Source organism: Papio anubis, chromosome 19, assembly GCF_008728515.1.
Source record: "Papio anubis isolate 15944 chromosome 19, Panubis1.0, whole genome shotgun sequence".
NCBI lineage: Eukaryota > Metazoa > Chordata > Mammalia > Primates > Cercopithecidae > Papio > Papio anubis.
In genome coordinates, this window is record NC_044994.1 from 24,956,256 (window position 1) to 24,982,048 (window position 25,793).

Consider the following 25,793-nt stretch of genomic DNA (forward strand, 5'->3'; position numbering starts at 1 on the left):
CGTCTGAATAAAGCCTGAAAAACTCATCCTACTTTTAAAGGATTTCATAATTGGGTTCGGTCAAGTTATATAAAAAGAAGTCCCATGAGAATAGTCAAAGGTGGTAGAAATCTTTAATTCAGAAATGAAGATATCATAGATATACAGAATACTTGGTCAATTAATGGGCTAGGAATGTATTTTCTTTTTATTGGGAAAGAGAACTATGTTTTAGTATTTGTAAGAACTTATGTCTTGATTTGGAGATAGCACACAACAGTAATGATGGTGACTGAGCCTTGATTCTTGAAGTAAAAGACAACACACAGGATAAATCCACCTGTATTTTATTTTGTCATCAGCACTAATAACCTTCATGAGTCAGTGTGCAGATAGGAGCATGGTAGATGGGTTCACCATCATGATTTCTGGCTTCAGACACTAGTCAGTAATCAAACGTTAGCTCTTCCATATCCGAAATGTTTGGGTCTCTATATAGAAACACACACTCTATTATAAACATATAGATAGACAAATGGAAGAAAAATGAATCTAAATTTTGAATTGTATGAAAACTTTAACTAGATGAAGTCTTGCTTTAAGAAAGCTAACTACAATTGATGTGTAATTTGAATAATAAAATGCCAGTTTACATTCTCTTAATCTTAATTAGCATTACAATTACATTCTGGATTTTTAAGAGTGTTTCTAAAGTACTAAAAAAGAATCCATTTGCTTAAATTGGTAGACTTTTTTTTTCATGTTCTGTTTTTAGTATTTGCTTGGGAAATATATTTTCATGGTGAAAATCAACAAAATGATTGATCCAAGGTCAAACCAAGCCCTGTATAAATTATATAGAAAAAGAAGAAGTCCCTTTTGAATTAATGAAATTTGTAAAATAAAATTTATAATTCTGTGAATGTTTGTATGAAGTCAGCATATAGTCTTATCTTCAAATCTATCTTTCATTAACTTTTATCAACTTTTCTTTTTTTGCTTCTTGCAAACTTCATAATGCAGATATTAGATCTCATAATATAATTTACTGATTGATACCAGAGATAAAATATTTTACTTTTTGTTCCTAGATTAGGATTCTATTTTTATATTAGTATAGTCACTATTATGAATTTTTTTTGTTAACTTTTATTTTAGGTTCAGGGGTACATGTGCAGGTTTGTTATATAGGTAAACTTGTTCGTTTAGTAACTCGTTTTCTCCCTCATGGGGGTTTGTTGTACAGATTATTTAGTTATCTAGGTACTAAGCCTAGTGCCCAATAGTTATTTTTCCCGCTCCTTTCCCTCCTCCCACCCTTCACCCTCAAGTAGACCCCAGTGTCTGTTGTTTCCTTCTTTGTGACCAGGAGTTATAAGAGTTATTTTAAATAATGAATTAAAATGTTTATAGGACTATAAAAGAAAAAGACCCAGGTAGTCCCCCTTATGCAAAACATTGATCAGAAAAAAATGAAATCAGAATCAACCTCCCTTTCTAAACTTGCTGGATTTGCTTTATGTGGGAAATGATTTTCTGGGGTGTGTTAAGAACATACTTGAGGTGCTATGGGGAGACATAGGAGGTAGAGCTCCTCAGCAGTGTTGAAATATGGTAGAAACTCAGTAATAAAGCTTTGAAGGTCGGGGAATGACATTTGAAAGGACAGTGGGGCACATATTTAGCAGACCTAATAGAACTCCTGCAGTTTAATGATTTTTTTTTTTTTTTTTTTTTTTAATTCTGAAAGACACTTACAAAGTTGCTTTAGACCTCACAGTCCCAAGGGCAAGATGGAACTTAACTCTGCAGATCTGTAATGTGACGTGCAATTAATGCTCTATGAGCCGTTTGCCGGAAAAGAGTTCAATGGTCATCAGTTAAAACACTGTGATGATAATTTCAATTACTAGCTAATTTCTAGATTTGAGAATATACTTTATTTTTTAAATATGATTACATTCCTTTCTGAGTCCTCATATGAGCTGAGAGTGAAAATCTTTGGCGCTTGTCTATTCAACAGGAGCATTCCGCTATAGGAAAACGATACAAGTAGGGAACAACTGAACAGGAAAACATGATTTTTCAGGAGTGTTGTTTGGAAAGAGGAGCCCATTTTTAAAAGAGATATATTGGCAAGTTAGCAAACAGCCGTCCTAATAATTTATTAGAGGTTTTATTACATTTCATCAAGAAGAAATCACTGAGGTCACTTTTTAACTGAAGCAATTAAGTTATAAAAAAGACTCTTTCAAAGAAATCCAACAAGAAGAAAGCTAAAAGACCTGCTATTTCATCTTTTAGACAAGAGTGACACTTGACCAAATGCCAACAGTACGGGCAAAGGTGCAGATGGTAAACGTACGGAAGTTAGGTCCAGCTACTGAGCTTAGCCCCAAATTCAACATGTTCCAGAACTTTTGGAGGAAAGATGTGAAAGCATATGCTACATTGTGTCTACTTGTTTCTTAATTCTATGTTCATGTGTTGCTTTGATGTGATCATGTCAAGGAATAAACTTCCAGTAGAAAGAAGACAAACTTCATAAAAGGATTGATGAACCTCTCCTCAAGAAACTACTACAATGACCTGAATATAGCCCTTCCTTAATCAGTTATTGATGGCAGTGTTAGTAATTCATCTACTCAAAACAGAAATAGTTCTGTTTCTGTTGCTATCCTACCCAGTTGATCACATAAAGAGAAAATGGGAGGATATATAGGATCCATTCAGTAGTTATGGTCATCTTTTCTCCTACCATAGTAAATGAGTCTGAGGTTCACATTGCTTGTAAAGTCTTTTGCACTAGTGTTTTGGAAGGGTAAGTGATTAGGTATATTCAGTGAGAACACAGAGAACGGAGTGACCCACCAGAACTTTCTCTTCTTACATCGATTTCATTTTGAATATCGCCACACGTGTCCTGGAATTTAGTTTAGAACCAGCTAAGATGAGAAGTAGACTTGGGGCTTGACAAACATACCACTTCCAGATCAATCTTGGCAGCTCTCTAAGTGAGTCGTAATCACTGTAAATCTTCTTTTACAGTTGATTTATATTGCAATTAAGGCAGAGAAGAAGCACATACAAGGCCAAAAGTGGAAAAGTAGCACACATTTTTCATGGAAAGTTTTTTCCCCCATAAGTCAGAGCACAAGAGAGTTTTCTAAAAAAAAAAAAAAAATTATGAGGAACTAGTCATGCTGACTGACATGATATGGGAGAATGTTAAGTCATCTGTGTTTTCTGTTTAAATGTATATATTTCAGTTGATTAAAAAAGCACATGGTGAATTGATCTTGCAGCTTATAAAAGCTATATTTCAGCTTCGGTGTTTTTTATTCTTTTTTTTAATCAAATTATCTCCCAGAGCATTTTGACTGAAGTTTATTAACACAGCAATGCCTCTATTAATGCTTTGCAGTGCACTCTTGCAAAGTTAAGTAAGAGACATGACTTTTCCTATGCATACTGATCATACCTTCTGAAGGTCTAAAAGAACTCAAGATTGCATAGCTGAGTGGTTTTGAAGAAAGAAAATTGTTACTTTGTCTTTTTTTTGTGCAATGTTATTAGATTTTTGGCGGGGAAGCATTCATAAGAAACATTATATTGCTAGATTTTAACTGGTATTTCAAATATTATCAGATTTCCAAAAAAGTAAGTTAGAAATTCAGAGACCAAAGCAGCTAGCTGCAGGCCTTTGTGCTGAGGTTGGGGGAGATTGGAAGGAGAATCATGAAGCTGAATGATGAGGCTGCCTTTCAGGGAACGTGGTGTAAGGTTATTTAGATTAAGGAGGAAAATAATCACATCTTTGACAACATACCAAATGATGGAGAGAAAGTGATCCTTTCATTTTATATATAACAAAGTGATAGTTTAAAAAGAGGACTACTTATCCTAAACCAATATACTCTAAGGGAGGAAAGTATTTCAAGCATCCTATTGCAGCCAGTTAATAAAGAAAATTTCACGTGAATTCCCTGTTGAACAAATGATCATGCTCCATGATCTTGCTCAATTTTGGGGGGAAAAAATTAAACCTGTAGGTAATAATCGGTCTTATTTTTTTTCTTTTAGGAAACTAGTGCTTTTTTTAACCTAGAATTCAACATGAGTGGCAAAATTCCTTAATTGTTCTTGTAAATAAAATTTGATACTATTAATACTTCATTTTTTCTATTTCTAGACTTATCACTAAATTAATTAGCAGGAGTTTAATCCTACTTGTGTTTTGATTCTCAGAATATAATCAGCAGAGAGTAGCCCTGTGCGTTTTCTTGAGAAAGACCAAATATTTTGTGGCAAAACATGTTGTAATCACTGAATATTCTATTCCACTTTTTCAAGAGATATAAAGCACTACAGTATGATTACAGATACACTGAAATTTCAAAAATCAAATCCTGCTTAACGTTTTAAAACTCAGCATTTCTGAAATGTATTGTCCACTTGATCTTTTATCAGGTAACACAACATATTAAGATTCAACCAGATGTATTCAGGAAAACTAGTGATCTGCAGAAAAAGAATTAAGTTAAAATGAGATCTTGTGGTTACATTTCAATCCCTTGTATGGACATTTCTCTTTCATATATTCATGCAACAAATATTTATTTGCCTCTGTTATTTCTAAGGCATTGCTCCTGGCACAGTGGAAGATATTGTGGCTTAAAGTGGAAAAATAGTACACATTTTTTTTTTTTTTTTCAGGGAAGGATTCCCCTACCCCCAGTAAACCAGAGCACAAAATATGGTTTGGCCTCAAGGGACATAACTAATTTATCACAACACAGGATGTGATATGGTCACAGAAAAGTGGTGGTTGTGAGGAGAGAAATACCACTTCTGGCTGGAAGTTTAGGGAAATCTAATAAAAGAGATGAAGTGTAAGCTGGTCTTTGAGAGATGAGGCAGGAGATGGAAAAGCATGGATCTATTTAGGGAACATTAAATATATCAGTGTTCAGAACTCAGAGCATGGCTAAAGATATATTTAGGAAGGCAGACAGAAAATAGATGATGACAGATACTGCACACCAAGATTATCTCCTGTAAGTGATGGGGAGGCATTGATGGGCCTATTTTATTTTATTTTATTTATTTATTTTTTAAATTTATTTATTAGTATTATACTGTAAGTTGTAGGGTACATGTGCATAACATGCAGGTTTGTTACATATGTATACTTGTGCCATGTTGGCGTGCTGCACCCATCACCTCGTCATTTACATCAGGTATAAATCCCAATGCAATCCCTCCCCCCTCCCACCTCCCCATGATAGGCCCCGGTGTGTGATGTTCCCCTTCCTGAGTCCAAGTGATCTCATTGTTCAGTTCCCACCTATGAGTGAGAACATGTGGTGTTTGGTTTTCTGTTCTTGTGATAGTTTGCTAAGAATGATGGTTTCCAGCTGCATCCATGTCCCTACAACGAACACAAACTCATCCTTTTTTATGGCTGCATAGTATTCCATGGTGTATATGTGCCACATTTTCTTAATCCAATCTGTCACTGATGGACATTTGGGTTGATTCCAAGTCTTTGCTATTGTGAATAGTGCCGCAATAAACATACGTGTGCATGTGTCTTTATAGCAGCATGATTTATAATCCTTTGGGTATATACCCAGTAATGGGATGGCTGGGTCATATGGTACATCTAGTTCTAGATCCTTGAGGAATCGCCATACTGTTTTCCATAATGGTTGAACTAGTTTACAATCCCACCAACAGTGTAAAAGTGTTCCTATTTCTCCACATCCTCTCCAGCACCTGTTGTTTCCTGACTTTTTAATGATCGCCATTCTAACTGGTGTGAGATGGTATCTCATTGTGGTTTTGATTTGCATTTCTCTGATGGCCAGTGATGATGAGCATTTTTTCATGTGTCTGTTGGCTGTATGGATGTCTTCTTTTGAGAAATGTCTGTTCATATCCTTTGCCCACTTTTTGATGGGGTTATTTGTTTTTTTCTTGTAAATTTGTTTGAGTTCTTTGTAGGTTCTGGATATTAGCCCTTTGTCAGATGAGTAGATTGCAAAAATTTTCTCCCATTCTGTAGGTTGCCTGTTCACTCTGATGGTAGTTTCTTTTGCTGTGCAGAAGCTCTTTAGTTTAATTAGATCGATGGGCCTATTTTAAAGAATCACCATGTCTGTAGTACGTATTAATTGAGATGTGGCTATGATACAAGATTTCATTTCAGTAAGCCACAATATGTACTTACATATCCTATTTGGAAGGTTTATGTTTTTTCCCCAATGTGTTCTTACAGCTCTTGCTTAGGCACCATCTTCATAACCAACTTTTTAGCTATGTTGGGAAGTTTCTTGCTCACAGCTTATAACAAAAATAGCGATATGGTTAGACTGTGTCCCCACCCAAACCTCACCTTGAATTGTAACTCCCATAATTCCCATGTATTGTGGGAGGGATCCAGTGGGAGATAATTGAATCATGGGTGTGGTTTCCCCCATACTGTTCTCATGGTAGTGAATAAGTCTCACTAGATCTGATGGTTTTATAAGGGGTTTCTGCTTTGGCTTGGCCCTCATTCTCTCTTGCTTGCTGCCATGTAAGATTTGCCTTTTACCTTCTGCCATGATTGTGAGGCCTCCCCAGTCACGTGCAACTGTGAGTTCAATACCTTTTTTTTTTTTTCCCTTATAAATTACCCAGTTTGGGGTATGTCTTTATCAGCAGCATGAAAACAGAATAATACAAATAATATTCTAGCTGGTCATTCATTTTACTCATTGTTTGTGAACTTATTTTGATTGTTTTAAAAATTGAACCCACACAAATCAGAGATTTGTCAATGCTGTATATCCTTGGAATTGTAGGCTATATGTTCTGAAGGCAGTTCTAAAGCTGTTAGCAATAGAAGGATACTTAGACCTCATTGTGACTGGGAAATGACTTGCATATATAAGAATATTCAACAGTCACATTACTTAATAATCTCGTGAGTTTTCTGAAATATACATTTGTGAATATGAACATACTCCCCAAGTCTGAAACTTTAAGTTGTCAATTATTTGATTTACTTTAGATTGCTGATTACATGAAGTTTGACTTGGAAAAGAGGCTTATATAAAACAATTTAGCATTGCATTTTAATTTTGTTACATAAACAACATTTTGTTACATAATTTTGTTACATAAACTTGGTTAGTTATGTTACATATTTAATTTTCCTACATGTTATCTTTGAATTTCAACAATTTAAAAACTAAGGTGTTTCAGCTCAATATGAGCTTTCACTTTAGTAACTGTGTAAGCACAATTTGGAGAAGACCACATGGCTTAACATATTGAAGCACTTAAGAGGCCTAACCAAATCAGTTATTTGGCAGGAAATGACCTACATCTGAAGGTTCATGCATTCTAAAATTCCTACAAATTTGGTGTTTTTTTTTTTTGAGCAGATCTTGTATTGCTGATGTTTGTGTCTTGTTTTTACCGTGTTCATGTAGAGATGACTATAAATTTTTATATTTTTAATTTGATATTACACAGTTTTTAATGTTGAGAGCAAAAAAGCTTAGATATTCCAGGTATTAGTGGTATTAGTTTAATTGGGCCCAATTTTAAGTGGGCTTTAAGTGTTTCTTTTAATTTTTTTTTAACTTTTACATAGTCTGTGGCCGAATTATCTTTCTTTATGTTAAAAGCTTTAGGATAATTGTCTCTTGACCATAAAGTTAGCTTAATTTTGTGCCGTTTATGAACTACAGTTCCCTATATTACACTTGGTGTTTGGAATAGGCATCAAGAAAAATCTTGTGTTTGGGTACAGCCTTGTTCCTCACACCACTGGAATTCCCATATAACCCACTTCTAGGGACGCTCTGTGCTCATCAGAGGCCCCCAAATAATTTTTACTGATGAGAATAAATATGACACTGTTGATGAGCTAACCTTGTAGATGGTTGACTCTCAGTTAGGTAAAATCTCTTAAATTTGCCCTAAAATGCAACAAAATCACTCTGCTTGTGAATTTGAATTTTACTGTTATCTCAGTATGGCTTATCCCCCACTTTTCTTCAAACTCTCTTCATCCTGATTGCTTTGAAATTAGTATTAGGACAGAGAAATATCATTTGAAAAATATGTATTCAAAATATTTAGACCTAAAGGAATCAAGACTATGAATGAAATATATAGTTATTACAGACAACACAAAGAATGATCACTTTATTTTCTACAAAAGTTTCTATATACTGATCCTCAAATTATTCACAAATTACATGCTCCCCAAGGACAGAAATTGTATCCAATCATCTTTATATTTTAGAACCTAGTCTGGTGCATGGTCTTTTGTAGGTATTTAGTATAGATTTGCTGAATTGAATCATAATTATTATTAACAAATACAGGAAAGAATAGTAACTTTGGATCTTGTTTTTGTTGTTGTTGTTGTTGTTGTTTTGTCAGTGTCTTTCTTTTTTCTTTTTTCCTTTTTGAGATGGAGTCTTGCTCTGTCACCCAGGCTGGAGTGCAGTGGCGTGATCTCGGCTCACTGCAAGCTCCGCCTCCCGGGTTCACCCCATTCTCCTGCCTCAGCCTCCCGAACAGCTGGGACTACAGGCACCTGCCACCATGCCTGGCCAATTTTTTTGTATTTTCAGTAGAGACAGGGTTTCACCGCATTAGCCAGGATGGTGTCGATCTCCTGACCTCGTGATCCACCCACCTCAGCCTCCCAAAGAGTGTCTTTTTTTATCTATTATAATGTCTCCAGGGAATGACTAAATGGTTGAGACACTGAGGTTGGAGGAACATAAGAAAAGGGCCACTCTTCTTTGGTATAGCCGAGGGGGACTTATAAAGAAGATTTTTATAGAGGTATGTACAACCAGAATCATAACAATAACAAGGCAGTCACGATCAGAAATTGCTAGCTTTGAGAAAACAACAAGATGTGTAATGGCCAGATCATAGAATATGCATTAACTCTAAGAAACTGCAAAATATTTTCTACAGTGGTTGTACCATTTTATATTCCCAAAAGCAGTGTATGAGAGTTTTAGTTTCTTACCATCCTAGCCAACTTTCAATATGATCAGTATTTTAATTGTAGCCATTCAGATAGGTGTGTAGTGGTATCTCATTGTGGTTTTAATTTGCCTTTCATAAATGACCAGTGCTGTTGAGCAGCTTTTCATCTACTTATTTGCCATTTGTATATCTTCTTTGGTGAATTGTCTATTCAAATCTTTTGCCCTTTTCTTTTTATGAGTATCTATTTACCTAATATTGAGTTTTGAAAGTTTTTTTTTTAACATTTATATTCTGGATACAAGTCCTTTATCAGATATATCCCTTACAAATATTTTCTTCCTATATGTGACTGGTCTTTTCATTTCCTTAACAGGGTCTTTAGAAGATCAGAAGTTTTACATTTTGATAAAATCCAATTTATTATTTTATTCTTGTGCTTTCGGTGCTGTACATAAGAAATCTTTGCCAATCCAAGTTCATAAAGGTATTCTTCCCCTAAAATCTAGACGTTTTATAATTTTAGATTCTACGTTTAGGATTATGATTAATTTTGAGTTAATTTTTGCATATTGTCCAAGGTAATGGTGAAATTTTATTTATTTTCACATAGATATGTAATTTTAACGGTCACTAAGTTGTCTTTGCAGCATTGTAAAAATATCAGTTTTTCACAAATGTGGGCTTATTTTATATCCCCTATTTTGTTCTATTCATCTATTGATACATTTTGATCCAATGCCTCATTTTTTTGGTTACTGTAACTTATAATGAATTTTGAAATTAGGTATTGTAAGTCCTTTAACTTTGTACTTCCTTTACAATATTGTTTTGACTATTCTATGTCCCTTCCATTTCCCTGTGGGTTTTAAAACAAACTTTTCAATTGTTATGAAAAAATGTCTTGGAATTTCCATTCAGATTGTGTTGAATCTTTAGATCGATTTGGGTAAAACTGGCACTTTAACAATATTGAATCTTCTGACTTAGAAACGAGGTACATCTCGATTTATTCAGGACTCCTTTAATTTCTCTCGGAAATGTAGTTTTCTTTTGTGGCACTGAAGTATAAATTACTTCACATTTTTGATGTTATTGTATAGGCATTGTTTTCTCAGCTTCAATATCCAATCATTGTTAGTGTCTACATATATATGTGTATAAATATATAGCATATTGATGCTATATTATGCAAACTTACTAAGCTCACTTGTTAGCTTATCAGCTTCTTTGCAGACTTAATTACATTTTCTATATGGATAGGCATGTTATCTGCTAATAATGACCATTTTACTTCTTTGCAATCTAGATGCAAGTGATATTATATCATTTCAAAAACAGTATAAAACCAGATAATAATACATTTATTCTCTATTGGTTTCATGCAATTGCCATACTTTTTACTTACATATATTTTATAAACTATTCAATATATAGTCATTCGTTGCTTAAACAATTGTCATTTAAAGGTGTTTTAAAAATAAGAAAATAATCACACATTTCTTCACGTCATTATCATTTTGGAGCTGATCATTCCCTTCAGGAGACCTGTATTTCTATCTAGTGTCATTTTCTCCTTCCTGAAAGACTTCATTGAACATTTCTTGTAGTGCAGGTCTGCTGGTGATGACTATTTTCAACTTTTGTATGTCAGCAAAAGTCTTCATTTTGCCTTATTTTGAAAGATACTTTACTGTGTATAAAATGCTAGAATGACTTTCCCTCCCCATTACTTTAAATATGTTACTCCACTCCCTTCTCATTTGCATAGTTACTTATGAGAAATCTGCTGTTAACCTTCTCTTTGTTTGTCTGCACATTACATGTCTATTTTTATCTGGCTCTTCTAGAACTTTTTCTCTGTATCACTGGTTTTGAGTAATCTGATTACGATATACCTTGGTATAGTTTCTTACATATCTTGAGGTTGGGGTTTCTGGAGATTTCTGTTTCTTTGTTTATAGTTTAGTTTATAGATGAAAAAATTAACCATGATGTTTTCAAATGTTTTCCTGTTCTCTCCTTATTTTCTTCTCTTTCATAGACTGAAGTGTCACACTGATTAGGTTGACTGATGACGTTTTACAGCTAACTGGTACTCTTCATTTTTAAAACTATTTCTTTCTTTCATTTTGGACAGTTTCTATTGCTGTGTCTTCAAATTCACCAGTCTTTTTTGTTAGGCAATATTAAATCTGCCATTAATATTTTTCTATGTATTTTTCATCTCAGGCATAGTAAGCTTTATTTCTAGAAGTTCAGTTGAGTGCTTTTTATATCTTTAATGTCTCTATTTAATTTATAAACATATGGGATACTGTTATAACTGTTTGATGTATTTGTTTCCTAATTTTAACTTCTTTATCAGTTCTGTGTCAGTCTTAATTGATTGGTTTTTCTCTCCTAATTGGTTGTACTTTTCTGGGTTTTTTTGCAGGCCTGGATCTGATATTTCCTTGGATGCCATACACTGTGCATTTTACCTTCCTTGGTGCTGGATATTTTCATATTCCTAGATATAGTTTTGAGATTTGTTGTGGCATGCAGTGAGGTTACTTGAAAATAGTTTGATCCTTTTAAGCCTTGCTTTCAAGATTGTTAGGTGGGAATAGAATTATGTTAGCCTAGAGCTAATTAATCCTTACCACTGAGGCAAGACTTTTCTGAGGATTCTACCCAACTCTCCACAAATCATGAGCTTTTTTATCCTTTCAGATAGAAACAGGTCATATGTAACAACCAGATACTATTTCCACAATATTTTGGATGACTCTTTTCATGGGTAGAAAACTTGGGTAGTTTTCCTAGAAGCATTTGCTGCTCAAAGGGTTATCCAAGGGAGACTTCTGCAAACCTCCAGAGAGTCTCTGCAAGGCTTTCATCCCTGATACTGTGTCCTGTAAATTCTAGCTGCCTTTTTCTCCTTGAATTCTCAGCTCCATTTACTCAATTCACATAATTTGCTGGACTCTGCCTCTATTCTTCCCACCTACATCATAATTTGTAAAGTCACTCAAGGCAGCAAGATAGGATAATTGTAGGATTCACCTTGTTTGTTTCATTTCTTTGTGGGATCACTCATTTCTTAATCGATGACCAATGGCTTGAAAACTATTGTTCCATATACTTTTTTCAATGATTGGTTATTTTAGGCAGGAGGGTAAATATGACTCTGGTTACTTAATTTTGGCTGGATATGGATGTCTCATTTGATTTTGTTTACTTTCAGTAGTACTTTTAAAAACATTTTCTGGTTTCCAACAGTTACAGTTACCCAACAGTTTCCAACTGTTACAGTTATAGAAACTGGTGATATTGCGTCTGGAATTGGTTCCTTCCAGTGGATTCTTGGTCTTGCACACTTCAAGAATGAAGCCACAGACCCTCGTGGTGAGTGTTAGACTCTTAAAGATGGTGCGTCTGGAGTTTGTTCCTTCAGATGTTCCGACATATCCAGAGTTTCTTTCTTCTGGTGGGTTCGTGGTCTTGCTGACTTCAGAAGTGAAGTTGCAGACCTTTGCGGTGAGTGTTGCAGCTCTTAAAGGTGGTGTGTCTGGAGTTGCTTGTTCCTCCCAGTGGGTTTGTGGTCTCGCTGACTTCAGGATTGAAGCCACAGACCCTCGCAGTGAGTGTCACAGCTTATAAAGGTAGTGCGGACCCAAAGAGTGAGCAGCAACAAGATTTATTGTGAAGAGCGAAAGAGGAAAGCTTCTACAGTGTGGAAGGGGACCTGAGTGGGTTGCTGCTGCTGGCTTTGGTGGCCAGCTTTTGGTCCCTTATTTGGTCCCGCCCACATCCTGCTGATTGGTCCATTTTACAGAGAGCTGATTGGTCCATTTTACAGAGTGCGGATTGGTGCGTTTACAATCCTTTAGCTAGACATAGAGTGCTGATCGGTGCGTTTTTACAGAGTGCTGATTGGTGTGTTTACAATCCTTTAGGTAGACACAGAGTGCTGATTGGTGCATTTTTACAGAGTGCTGATTGGTGCATTTACAATCCTTTAGCTAGACAGAAAAGTTCTCCAAGTCCCCACTCGACCCAGGCAGTCCAGCTGGCTTCACCTCTCAATCTCCCCTCTAAACAGGGCACCTCAACTGCTGTTGGGAATTGGGTGATGACCACTCTAGCTACTTCCTGGTGGATAGGAGCAAAGAAGGGGCCCTACAGTTGTAGTGTCCTCCAGAGGGGAACTCTTTAGTCCAGTGAAAGGGCTAGCGGGTGGGTCCAGGGGTCCTCAGTAGAAGTTGTTAGTTGAGCTCATTTGGGGTTCCATTTGTAAGACCATCTGTAGCTTGATGGACTCAATCCTAGAGGAAACAAATTTGACAAGGAGGTTAAAAATACAGGGCCTGAAGGCGAGTAATAGCAATATGACTGCCAAGGGACCTAGAAAGGGGAGAAGCCATGTTGCCCAACTCCAGAGGTGGTATAAGAGTTTGAAAGGCATTGTCTGATTTCAGAAGCCTTTTCCTGTAAATGCTGGGTGGCATCTCTTACTGTCCCTGACTGGTTAGTGTAAAAACAACAGTCTTCCCCTAAGAAGTTGCAGAGTCCTCCTTTCTCAGCAGTGAGGAGGTCTAGGCCTTGGTGGTTTTGGAGAGTCACTGCTGCCAAAGAGTCTATTTGGGATTATAGAGTAAGGATAGATTTCATTATTTCTTGCAAACTGTCTGAGAAATCCTTTGAGAGTGTGTGGTAGTAGGATAATACATGTTACACTGTTAACTTTTAGCAAAGTTTACTTTTGTTGAAAACCTTGTAAGTTTGGGATTTTAATTTTTCTTTGCTATTAATAAAACCTCTTTCAGTCCATATTAACTAAGAATTGGTATAGATGGCTCCTTCCTGATTCTGAAAGTACTTTAAGGTTTGGCTGAGTGCAAACAACTTGTACATTTGAGCAGACCAATTATCAAGCAATTTCCCTAACTTTGCTTCCTTATCACTTACTGAATACCCATTGTGTGTTTTTTCCTTAATCACCCAGGAAGAACCATCTATCATCCTGTCCTGAAGGGAGTTCCTCCTAGTTCTGGTTTGACCTTTGTATGGTAATCAGTTAAGATTTAGATCCCCTGTTAGGAAACCTGCTGGGTTAAGGATTTTTGAGAAAAAGGCTATAGGTTGTCAGTGGCCTCAGTGCTTTCAGGCTACGTCCATGTTTACACTGACAAGGTGGTATTGGAGTGTTATAGGGTTACGGAGAAGACCTTCAGTGATCAATTATAGGTTTTAAATTTACCCTGGCTTTTAAAGGAATAGGGTACCCTGTTTTTTCTTTACTACTACTATCTGTCTTTCTCTTTGACTTCTTCTTTGTCTCTCTCTTTCTGACTCCCTCTTTGTCTGTCTCTTCCTCTGACTTTCTGTATCTCTCTTTCTCTCTCTGACTACCTCTTTGTCTCTTTCTCTTTCTCTCTGTCTCTTTGACTTTCTCTTTCTCTCTCTCTCTCTCTCTTTGCCAGCCACTTATGCTGTTGTTGCCACCCCCTTGGGTTTTTACACTGCATGCAATAACTCCATGGTTTCCTTGTGATATTTAAGGGGGGTCCCCCAGACGTTAGGAACTCCCTTTCTTTCCATATTGCAGCAGGGGCATGTAGGATTAGATAAGCACACTTACTATCTGTAGCAAAGTCTTCCAATTACAACTGAGGAGGTGGGAGTAATACCTGTTTACAGGCCGTCCCAGGATTCCTCGGATGGTAATGGGCCTTGAGGACGGCTGTCCGGGACAGCAGATTAACACTAAGAAAGCCGCACTAGTGTCCAGGAGGAAGTCAATTTCCTGTCCCTCAATGGTTAAATGTACCCAGGGCTCAGTGAGGGTGATGACATGAGCTGACGCTTGCCCCAGGCACCCTCGGTCCTGCTGTTGGATCATCTGGTTGGGGGCTTCTGGCTCAGAGAACCTTTGCCCTCTGGGGCAGTGTGCCTTCCAGTGATTGCCTCGGCATAGTGGACATGGATGAGGGGGTGGCTTGTTTCTTGTTGGACAGTCTTTTTTAAAGTGTACTTGTAAACCACACTGATAACAAGCCCTGCCAAGGTGACTGGCCTGCTCCATTTTCTGTCCTCTCTGAACCACCAAGGTTTGTTTGTCTGAGGGCCATGACAAAGGCTGCAGCCTTTCTCTGATCTCACTTTTCCTTTTGGGCCTGTTCTTCTTGGTCCTTATTATAGAACACCAAGGTTGCTAGGTTTAATAATGCCTCCAGATTTTGTTCAGGGCCCAGGGCTCACTTTTGGAGTTTTCTCCTAATATCTGTGGCTGATTGAGTAATAAACTTATCTTTTAGAATCAATTGACCCTTGAGTGAATTGAGTGACAGGGGCATATATTTTCTTAAGGCCTCCCATAGCCAATCAAGGAAGGTGAAGGATTTTCTTCCTTTCCCTGAGTTATGGTGGACACCACTGAATAATTCATGGGCTTTTTCCTAATTCTCCTCAGTCCTCTAGAATGTAGGTGAACAGGTGTTTGTGACTCCAGTCCCCATGATCTGAGTCAAGGTCCCAGTGGGGATCCATACTAGGGATGGCTTGCTGACTGGTAGGGAATTTGTCCCTTTCTTCATCTGTCATTCTATCATTTATGTGACTAAGATACCAGGTATCTCCAAACTGTCAGGCTGCAGCTAAAGCCACATTCTTCTCATTAAAGGCCAGGGTTTGATCTAACAATAGCATGACATCTCTCCAAGTGAGATTGAAGGTTTGCCATAGACTCTGTAGGACATCTTTATACCTATCAGGAATATCTGAAAGCTTCCCCAGGTCTGCCTTGATCTGCTTTAAGTCAGAGAGGGAGAAGGGGATGTGTAACTGGGTTGGGCCAAATTCCCCTCCCCGTATGGCTTGAAGGGGACATAAATGATAGCCCAGAGGGGTTTGTGGTCCTTTGGAGATTTAGTTGCTTGTTTCCTTCTGGGTGGGAGACATTAGAGGAGGCTTATCATTAATAGGAAGGGGAGCTATAGGGAGGCTAAGATATGGGGGTAAGCTGAGAGGTCCTCTTGTGGGAAGTAAATTGCAAGCTTTGCATAGTTGTGGATTCTCCTTCAATAAAAAAAAAGCTTGGGGTATTTCACTCCATTTGCCTTCCCTCTTACAGAAAAGGTCAAGCTGCAGGATAGTGTTATAATTTATACTTCCTTCAGGTGGCCATTTTTCTCCATCAGATAGAGAATATTGGGGCCAAGCCACAATGCAGGAAAAAAAATGATCTGCCTCTTTTACAGGGTTTGTGGGTCAAATTGGTCCCAATGGCTTAGGATGCATTTCAAGGATAAGCCTGTAGATGCCTGAGTGTTTCCCATCTGAAAGACAAAACCAGCCATGGTTTTGGTTTGTTTGTTCCCCACCCCCACCCAAGAACCCGCAACGGTCCCTGGACCCTGCTGATCAGAATAGTTACGCTCACCAATGCAGCAGCAGAAACACATCTTTCCCAAGAACCTGCAATGGTCCCTGGACCCTGCTGATCAGAATAGTTGCACTCACCAACGCAGCAGCAGAAACACCTCTTTCCCAAGAACCTGCAATGGTCCCTGGACCCTGCTGATCAGAATAGTTGCACTCACTGATGCAGCAGCAGAAACACTAGTTTTCCTCCTAAACCACAAAGAGGACCAAGGAAGCTCAGATTTAGTGGCCCTTACCAACACATTCTTGAAAACCTGCACCCTTGCTTGTCCTCCTAGACCACAAAGAGGACCAAGAAAAATCAGATTTAGTGGCCCTTACTGATGCATTCTCAAAAACCTGTTAAGAGTCCTAAGCATTGTCCTGTTAGTATTGGGAATTTACCTCTGTCCTATAAAGATGTTATGCCCCAAAAATGAAGTGGAGGGTCATACCCTGAGGGAGGAAAGGGATCTGATCTCCAGAGTTGGAAGAGTGATGCTTTTTGTCCTCACTTATATGAATAGGAAAGATATCATTTCTGAGGCTCCCAATATCCTAGCTTCAGGAATAGCTTTTGTTAGGCCTGCTAGTCTGAGTAGGGATCCTAAAATTCCAGATAGTCCCCTGCACTGATGGGGCTTTGGGCAAAAATTATGTCTGATTGGTAAGCCTGGGTGCCTAAAGAAGGTAACAGAGTCCTGAAGTTTATACTAGAAATCATTCTTATAGGAGAAACTAGAAAAGCACCAGAGACAGGGAGTGGTTTTTAGAAGCAGGACTAGCCTTGGAGAAGAGAAGTGAGAGGAAGTTTGTCTGACAAGCATTAAGACCCAGGAGGGAAGGGTCAGGATAGATAGGACAGGCGACATGACTTGGAGAGTTCCGCTCATGGCCGCAGGGTCAACCAAGTATTGTCAGGACCCTGGAGCTGAATGGCTTTCCTCTCTGTCGACCCTTGACTCAGCCCAGAAGTATAGGAAAAGCAGAAGCTGGTTCCAGGCAAACCAACGCTCCCAACTTTGAAGAGTCAGGGGTTGTTAGAGAGCCCTTTCCCAAAAAGCCTGACACTCGTGTCTTTAGTCTGGCAGCCGTACTAGTCACTTTTAACTGGCCGAAAGGTGACTGGTATTTAGCCCCTGAATTCTAAGGAAAAATAGGGCAGAATAGCAAGCAAAAGGGGTCTGATGGTACTCACTGCTTAGTGATTGTCCCTTTGTGGTCACCAAAATGTGTCTGGAATTGGTTCCTTCCAGTGGGTTTTTGGTCTCACTGACTTCAAGAATGAAGCCGCAGACCCTCTCAGTGAGTGTTATAGCTCTTAAAATGGTGTGTCCAGAGTTTTTTCCTTCAGATGTTCAGATGTGTCCAGAGTTTCTTCCTTCTGATGGGTTTGTGGTTTTTCTGACTTCAGAAGTGAAGCCGCAGACCTTTGCAGTGAGTGTTGCAGCTCTTAAAGGTGGCATGTCCGGAGTTGTTTGTTCCTCCTGGTGGGTTCGTGGTCTCACTGACTTCAAGATTGAACCCACAGACCCTCGCAGTGAATGTTACAGCTCATAAAGGTAGTGCGGACCCAAAGAATGAGCAGCAACAAGATTTATTGTGAAGAGCAAAAGACCAAAGCTTCCACAGAGTGGAAGGGGACCCAAGCAGGTTGCCACTGCTGGCTTGGGTGGCCAGTTTTTAGTTCCTTATTTGGCCCCGCCCACATCCTGTTGATTGGTCCATTTTACAGAGAGCTGATTGGTCCATTTTATAGAGTACTGATAGGTGCGTTTTACAGAGTGCTGATTGGTGCGTTTTTACAGAGTGCTGATTGGTGCGTTTACAACCTTTTGGCTAGACGCAGAGTGCTGACTGGTGCATTTTTACAGAGTGCTGATTGGTGCATTTACAATCCTTTAGCTACACAGAAAAGTTCTCCAAGTCCCCATTTGACCCAGGAAGTCCAGCTGGCTTCACCTCTCAATATGGCTGTGTGGGGCCTCAGTGTGTGAGTTCCTTACAACTTCAGCTATTAGAAGTTAGTAATAGGCCCAGTTAACAGGCAAGATTAAACTTTAGATAAAAAAAAGTTTTTTTAGTAATTTTAGGAAAATATTGGAGACATACCACTTCAAAGGAAGAATATAAAAGGGTAAAAAATTAATCTATAATACTTAGGCATAATTGTCATCAACACAGAGTTTTAGATTTCTAGAGCTAATACCTTTTCCTATGGTACAGCTGAGTACCTTCCCCACAATGTCAGTTACCACTCATATGCTAATATCTTCTAACATATTTTTTTCTAGCCCGGGAGTATTTTCTTAGTACAAGACTCATAATCTACTATACATTTCTCTAGAATTCCATTTTGTAAAGGCACCTCAATTTCCCTCTATTTCAAGCTTGAAAACAGTTACTTGTCAATGACCACCCTTTCTTTCCTTCTGGATTACTTATCATGATATTCTTATGCTTTTACAGATTTGTATATAATTTTCTGCATTCAACTAGGATAGCTTTCCTATACTCAACCCTTACAAAATGGTACCTTGTTCCCAGAAGTTCATAGAAATCTTGGTGTATATTAGTTTAATTAACTTGTGAATAGTATTATGCCTTTCCCCAGATTCCTATGAATTCCTGGAGTGCTTATAATCCTATTGTCCCCTCTAACTATAATGTAGCTCCATTCTCTGCTGAATTGGTTTTGTTTGCATATCCTTTTCCCACATTGAATGTGAGAGTCTGTGCCCCACCATGTCATCCATGACACAGAATTTATCTCCTCAATTTTTACCATAAAGACCACCCTGAAGGGTTTATGTATGGCAACAGAAATTAGTAAAGATTCAGAGATTAGGATAGTGGTGGTGAATTATATCATCACAATACAAAGTGTTTATTAAACATCTTTGTTCTCAAACTATCCTTTAAATATTTATGCCAACTTAGGTGCAACCTTCCACTATTGGTCCACTACCTCACTCTGCCCTTGAGGAATTCTCTACTAATTCCCTTCATACAGCAAGTCAGTAATTAATTATGAGAGTTTTGTCTATTGTTCTCTCTCCTTCTTGCACATTCTGCCCAAGTTGTCTGTTAAGGTGTTTCTCAATCTCTAATCAAAAACAGTCTCTGCTTAGAGAAATGCAGTGTTACATATTATAGTATTTTTCCTTTTCTTAATTTCATAAAACTGGAAACATGTCTTTGAAATCACTGCAATTTTAAAGTTATTATTGATATTACAGTGAAAATATATGATAAACTTTTGTAATCCAAAAGAGATTGAGGAAAATCAAATGTACTTGGATACACCTAAAATTCATAGTTGAAAATAATTTATTTTATTTATTTAAAACTTTTGTCTTAGAAAACTATGTTTTCCTTGAAAGGGGAAAATAAGCAATTTTTCCCTATATATTAAAGAAAAAAATCAGAGATCATGAAAAATCAGAGCAATTGTTAAACATGAAAATATAATTCATCTTAATGATTTTGTGACTTGACTTCTTCACTAGTGAAAATCCAACTAAAATGTTGCTGAACATCATGAGAGAGACCAGTATCAATTAGTCTATTAAAATTATCATGGGACTATTGTAATAAAATCAGTTGTTATATTATATAGAATATCTGAAGAAAACATGAAAAGTTTCTTAAGAAATATTTCATGGGTTTCATATACATTAGAAAGAAAACTAGTATCATTTTATGCAAGATAAAAACATTATTTGCATCAATTTAGAGTTGATTTTAATAAAATAAATTTATAGCATAAGTTATATGTAATAATTACTGAAAAATTAATTTCAGGAACAGAAATAAAGTTTTTACACACATATTATCTGCATAACTTGGGTTCAGTGGTTTTTAAGTTTTTGCAGAAGTAAAAGACGTTGACAAAGTACTCCATACTATCAAATATTTAAATACAATTTCAAAGTTACATGGAGGGTGTCTTGAAAATTAAAAATTGACAGAAGGCTTCATAATTAGTGTCTTATAAATAATTGAATTTGTATGTATTAGGAACTATTAATGATTATATGTCTCTACATTCTTCAGAGATTATTTACAATATAATAAAACTAATTCTGATATATTATTTAAAATAATTTAAATTTTAAAGGAAGTTTGCAAAGTGTCATTGGGGCAAACAAGATTTTGCTAAATATATTAGTATTATCTTTTATAGAAATAAAATGGTTTGGTATATGGGAAGTGTAAAAGTATCACTTTCTGAATTGTTGGCAGAATATAACATTTCATTAGTTATGTAAGATATCCAACTAAAGGACCTAAAAGTAACTCTTAATAAAATGATTTACTGTACTTTGTTGTTTTTAATAATTATTTTTGCCCTACATAATGCAAATGCATATTTTCTGTTATTTATTTATTTTTTGATCTTTCTAATGTGGAACCATTATATCTCCAAATACTACAGATGTATTTGTTTGGTCAAAAGAAAAAAAAATAGTCTGCGAAATTAGACTTATTTTTCTGGCCAGGAGCAATTGTTTTATAATTTATTCTTTTTTAACTCAGTTAATACCTATGTTAACCTATGCTTGAAGGTAATATGCTGGTATGTAATCCTACTGAAATAATTCTGCCTTAAGGGATAATCTGGAGATATCATAGGAGCATCCCTTTTTATTATTATACATTTAATAGTTTAACTTGTATTTGTTCCTTCTCATGCTGCTGTGAAGAAATACCCCAAACTGGGTAATTTATAAAGAAAAGAGGTTTAATTGACTCGCAGTTCCACATAGCTGTTGGGGCTTCAGGAGACTTGCATTCATGGTAGAAGGCACCTCTTCACAGGGTGGCAAGAGAGAGAACGAGTGCCAAAGGAAGGGGGAAGCCCCTTATAAAACCATGAGATCTTGTGAAAACTTACTCATTATCATGAGAATAGCATGTGGGGAGCTGCCACCAGGTTCCTCTCCCAACACATGAGGATTATAGGATTATAATTTGAGATTTGGGTTGGGACACAAAGCCAAACCATATCATTCTGCCCTGGCTCCTCCCAAATCTCATGTCCTCACATTTCAAAACACAATCATGCCTTTCCAACAGTCCACTAAAGTCTTAACTCTTTTCAGCATTAACCCAAATGTTCAAGTCCAAAGTCTCATCTGAGACAAGGCAAGTCCTTTTGACCTATGAGGCTGCAAAATCAAAAGCAAGTTAGTTAATTCCTAGATACAATGGGGGTACAGGCATTGGGTTAACACACCCATTCCAGATGGGACAAATTGGCCAAAACAAAAGGGCTACAAGCCCCATGCAATTCCAAAATCCAATGGGGCAGTCATTAAACCTTAAAGTTTCAAAATGATCTCCCTTTACTCCATGTCTCACATCCAGGTCACACTGATGCAAGAGGTGGGTTCCCACAGCCTTGGGGAGGTCTGCCCCTATGGCTATGCAGGGTACAGCCCCCCTCCCAGCAGCTTTTATGAACTGCCATGGACTTTTTCAGGCATATGCTGCAAGCTATCGGTGAATCTACCATTCTGGGGTCTGAAGGACAGTGGCCCTCTCCTCACAGCTCCACTAGGCAGTGCTCTAGTGGGGCCTCTGTGTGCACTACAACTTCACATTTCCCTTCCGCACTGCCCTAGCAGAGGTTCTCCAAGAGGGCTCTGCCCCTGCAGTAAACTTCTGCCTGAACATACAGGTATTTCCATATATTTGAAATCTAGGCGGAAGTTTCCAAACCTCAATTTTTGACTTCTGTGCACCTGCAGGCCCAACACCATGTGTAGGTCACCAAGGCTTTGGGTTTGCACGCTCTGAAGCAATGCCCTGAGCTGTATCTTTGTCCCTTTTAGCTACAGCTGGAGCTGAAGCAAGTGGGCAACAGGACACCATGTTCTTTCTATGTGGCCACATAGAACAGGGGGGCCCTGTTCTATGAAACCATTCTTCCCTCCTAGGCCTCCAGGCCTGTGATGGGAGGGGCTGCTCTGAAGGTCTCTGACTTGCCCTGGAGACATTTTCCCCATTGTCTTGGTGAATAACATTTGGCTCTTCATTACTTATGCAAATTTCTGAAGTAGGTTTGAATTTCTCCCCAGGGAATGTGTTTTTATTTTCTATGACATTGTCAGGCTGCAAATTTTACAAATTTTTATGCTCTGTCACCTCTTGAACACTTTGCCACTTAGAAGTTTCTTCCACCAGATACCCTAAATCATTTCTCTCAAGTTCAAAGTTCCACAGATTTCCAGGCCAGAGGCAAAATGCTGCCAGTCTCTTTGCTAAAGCACATAACAAGAATGACCTTTGCACCAGTTCCTAACAAATTCCTCATCTCCATCTGAGACCACCTCAGACTGGACTTCATTGTCTATATCACTATCAGCATTTTGGTCCAAGCCATTTGACAAGTCTACAGGAATTTCCAAACTTTCCCACAACTTCCTTCTTCTGAGCCCTCCAAGTCTCAGGAATTTCCAAACTTTCAACATTTTCCTATCTTCTTCTGAGCCTTCCAAACTGTTCCAACCTCTTCCTGTTACCAAGTTCCAAAGTCAATTCCACATTTTAAGGTATCTTTATAACAGCACCCCACTCTCTGCAGTACCAATTTACTGTAGTAGCCTGTTCTCTTATTGTTATGAAGATATACCCGAGACTGGGTAGTTTATAAAGAAGAGAGGTTTCATTGACTCACAGTTCTGCATGGTTGGGGTGCCTCAGGAGACTTACAATCATGGTGAAAGGCGCCTCTTCACAGGGAGGCAAGACAGAGAATGAGTGCCAAATGAAGGGGGAAGCCCCTTATAAAACCACTAGATCTTGTGAGAACTCACTTACTATCATGAGAACAGCATGGGGGAACTGGCCCTGTGATTCAATGATCTCTACTGGGTCTCTCCCATAACATGTGGGGATTATGGGATTATAATTCAAGATGAAATTTGGGTGGGGACACAAAGCCAGACCACATCAAACTGATCACATTCAATATTTTCTGCATCTATCAGTTGGCTTGGTTGGTTAAGCCACAGTAGTAATGGGCTTTAGCCCAACCATAGGCTTGATTTCTTTAGGCAACAAATAATATTTTCTTATAGTGACAAACTATCTTATGTCTAGAGACTTCATCAATATTCAGTATCTTGGGCTGTCTTGCAAATATAGCCTGTGTATTTCTTACCATTGGTGAACTGTAGGTTCTTAATAATAATAATAATAATATAGGACAAACATTTATCCCATTCCTGAACTCATCTTTGACACTCAAAAAGTAATTGGTTACCAAAGTTAAACATGATGAACAGAAATGTTCTTTTAGAAATGTTACACTTAATAACAAAAGAAGGAATCCCATTTAGCTCATACACACCTAGATACTTTTTCTTCTTTTCTCTTATAAAACAATGTTGTGACACAATTTTTCACTGTTAATTTCTGCAGCCTTGACATTGTTTTTCAATGGACTTCCTTATTTTGGCTTTGTTACTATATATTTACTTGTAAATAATAACTTGAATAAGGGCGAAATGATAGCAGAAGCTTTCTTTACATTCAGACTTCTAGAGATGTTAATGCATAAGCTTCCTTTTACATATATCTCATGACTTTTTGAATTCATAGAATTTCTTGATTTTTTTTTCCTAGCCTTACAGGCAGATTGGAAGCAGAAAAATTAATACACAAGAGAGCTTTCAAATATGATTTTAAGCAGTAGGGTGTCCGTACTTGCCTTAAAAAATGCACTGACTCTTGGGTATGTTTTATAAAAAAAGTTCTTCAAGTGTGAATAAATGAAATCTGATTATTTTCCTAATGATGCCCTGGTTCATTTTTTTCACTAATTAACTCAATACTAGATTGTTTCCTGAATACTATCTCAGGTAATCCTTTGATAGAACTGTCCATTTTATTCATCAAATATTTATAGCAAACCTATTAAAACGTATGTCCTATAAGCACTCTACAGGGTATGATGCTGAATAAATCATGAGCCCTTCTTATAAGGATTTTAGAGACTTCTGCAGAAGATATGTATATACCATATATACATGTTGTAGGTATATATCATAAAATGTAATATGTATATATTTGCATGTATTTCAAATAATATGCATTTTACATTGTATTTGGTTCTATTTTGAATATAAAGCTGAATATGGTATTGTTTTTAGGGTTCCATTCCATCTGAGGAAAGAAATTCAAGCTGTTACAACTCAATACATCAATTACCATGGTAGAAGTATGAAAAAACAATGCCTGGACATATAGAAGCAGGAAGAATATTCTCTCTTTTTATGAGATAAGAGAGTTGAAGGTACACAGAGAGAATTGGGAGGTAGTGATGGAAATGACTTCAAAGGAACAGGAAGCAGTATCAGAGTCCCCAGGAGCAAAAGAGATATCTGTCTCCTTTCACATTTTATCTCTTTCCTCAAACAAGTAGTGTTAAAAATTTTTGTTTAATAAAAAAGGAGGGAAAAAAAGAACGAATGTTGTAAGACAGTGTTTTGTTGAATTTCCAAGCCAGGATTCATGGAAAGGTAAAAGAAATATTTATGTTAGAAACTAAATGCTATATCCACTTAAAAAAAAAAAAACGTCTTGCCTTTCATACTCCTTTGCTATCTCTCAAATACCCTTCTTTATCTCCTTTATTCACTTTATCTTCTTTATTCACTTCAGGATGCTAGCTGTCCAAGCTGAATTCCTGCAAAAGCACCTTAATCAATGTCCTCCCTTGGAGTCATGAAACCTCTACTCCATTTCCATCCCCTTCAGCTCCCCATGCAAGCTTCTACTTTCCACATATCAGTCTAAGCAATCTTTCTAAACTCAAACGTTATAATCTCCCTCTTTTTCTTTACATCAATTTCCACTCCTCTCCTTCTTCCCCTGTATCCTCAGGATGAAGTTGAAGCTTCTTGCATGCCACAAAACTATCTGCCGGATTAGGCTCCTGTTATCTCTTCACACTCACCCATAGCTAAAGCCCAACTGTACTCCTATAGAGTCATATGTAGAGAGTTTAATTCCAGTAATGTGTACGTTTCTTTCAGGTCTAGGTTTTAGTACTCTCATTGTCTTTTGCATGGAAAATCTTCCCACCTCTGCCTTTTTCCTTGTCACTGCATTTATCATACTATATTGACATTGCCTCTTAACTGATTTTTTCTATCATAGACTAGAATTTTTTCTTAGCAGGAACTGAATCTGGTTCATCTTTATATCTGTCTGCATCTTTATAAATGCCTACACAGATATTTGATAAATATTTATTAAATTAATGAAAAGTTTCTATTACACACACACACACTCCCAGATCTTTGTCATGTCTCAGCATATTCAGGATTTTAAGAAATAACTTGTCTGCATGTAACTTGGTAAACCCATTATACATTTCACTTAGCCCTTAT

The 25,793-nt window shown here is 37.4% G+C and overlaps 1 protein-coding gene across 3 annotated transcripts in view; it reads right to left on the reverse strand.

Moving 5' to 3' along the window:
- The window catches only part of CCDC178 (coiled-coil domain containing 178), a 513,950-nt gene that overhangs the window by 2,620 nt on the left and 485,537 nt on the right, over nucleotides 1–25,793 (reverse strand). Inside the window, exon 23 of one of the 3 annotated variants that reach the window (XR_002518666.2) lies at nucleotides 2,963–3,145. The exons of the other annotated variants lie outside the window; for them this stretch is intronic. The gene's annotated coding sequence lies outside the window, so the exon portion shown is untranslated. The remainder of the gene's footprint in view (nucleotides 1–2,962; nucleotides 3,146–25,793) is intronic. 3 annotated transcript variants of the gene reach the window in all.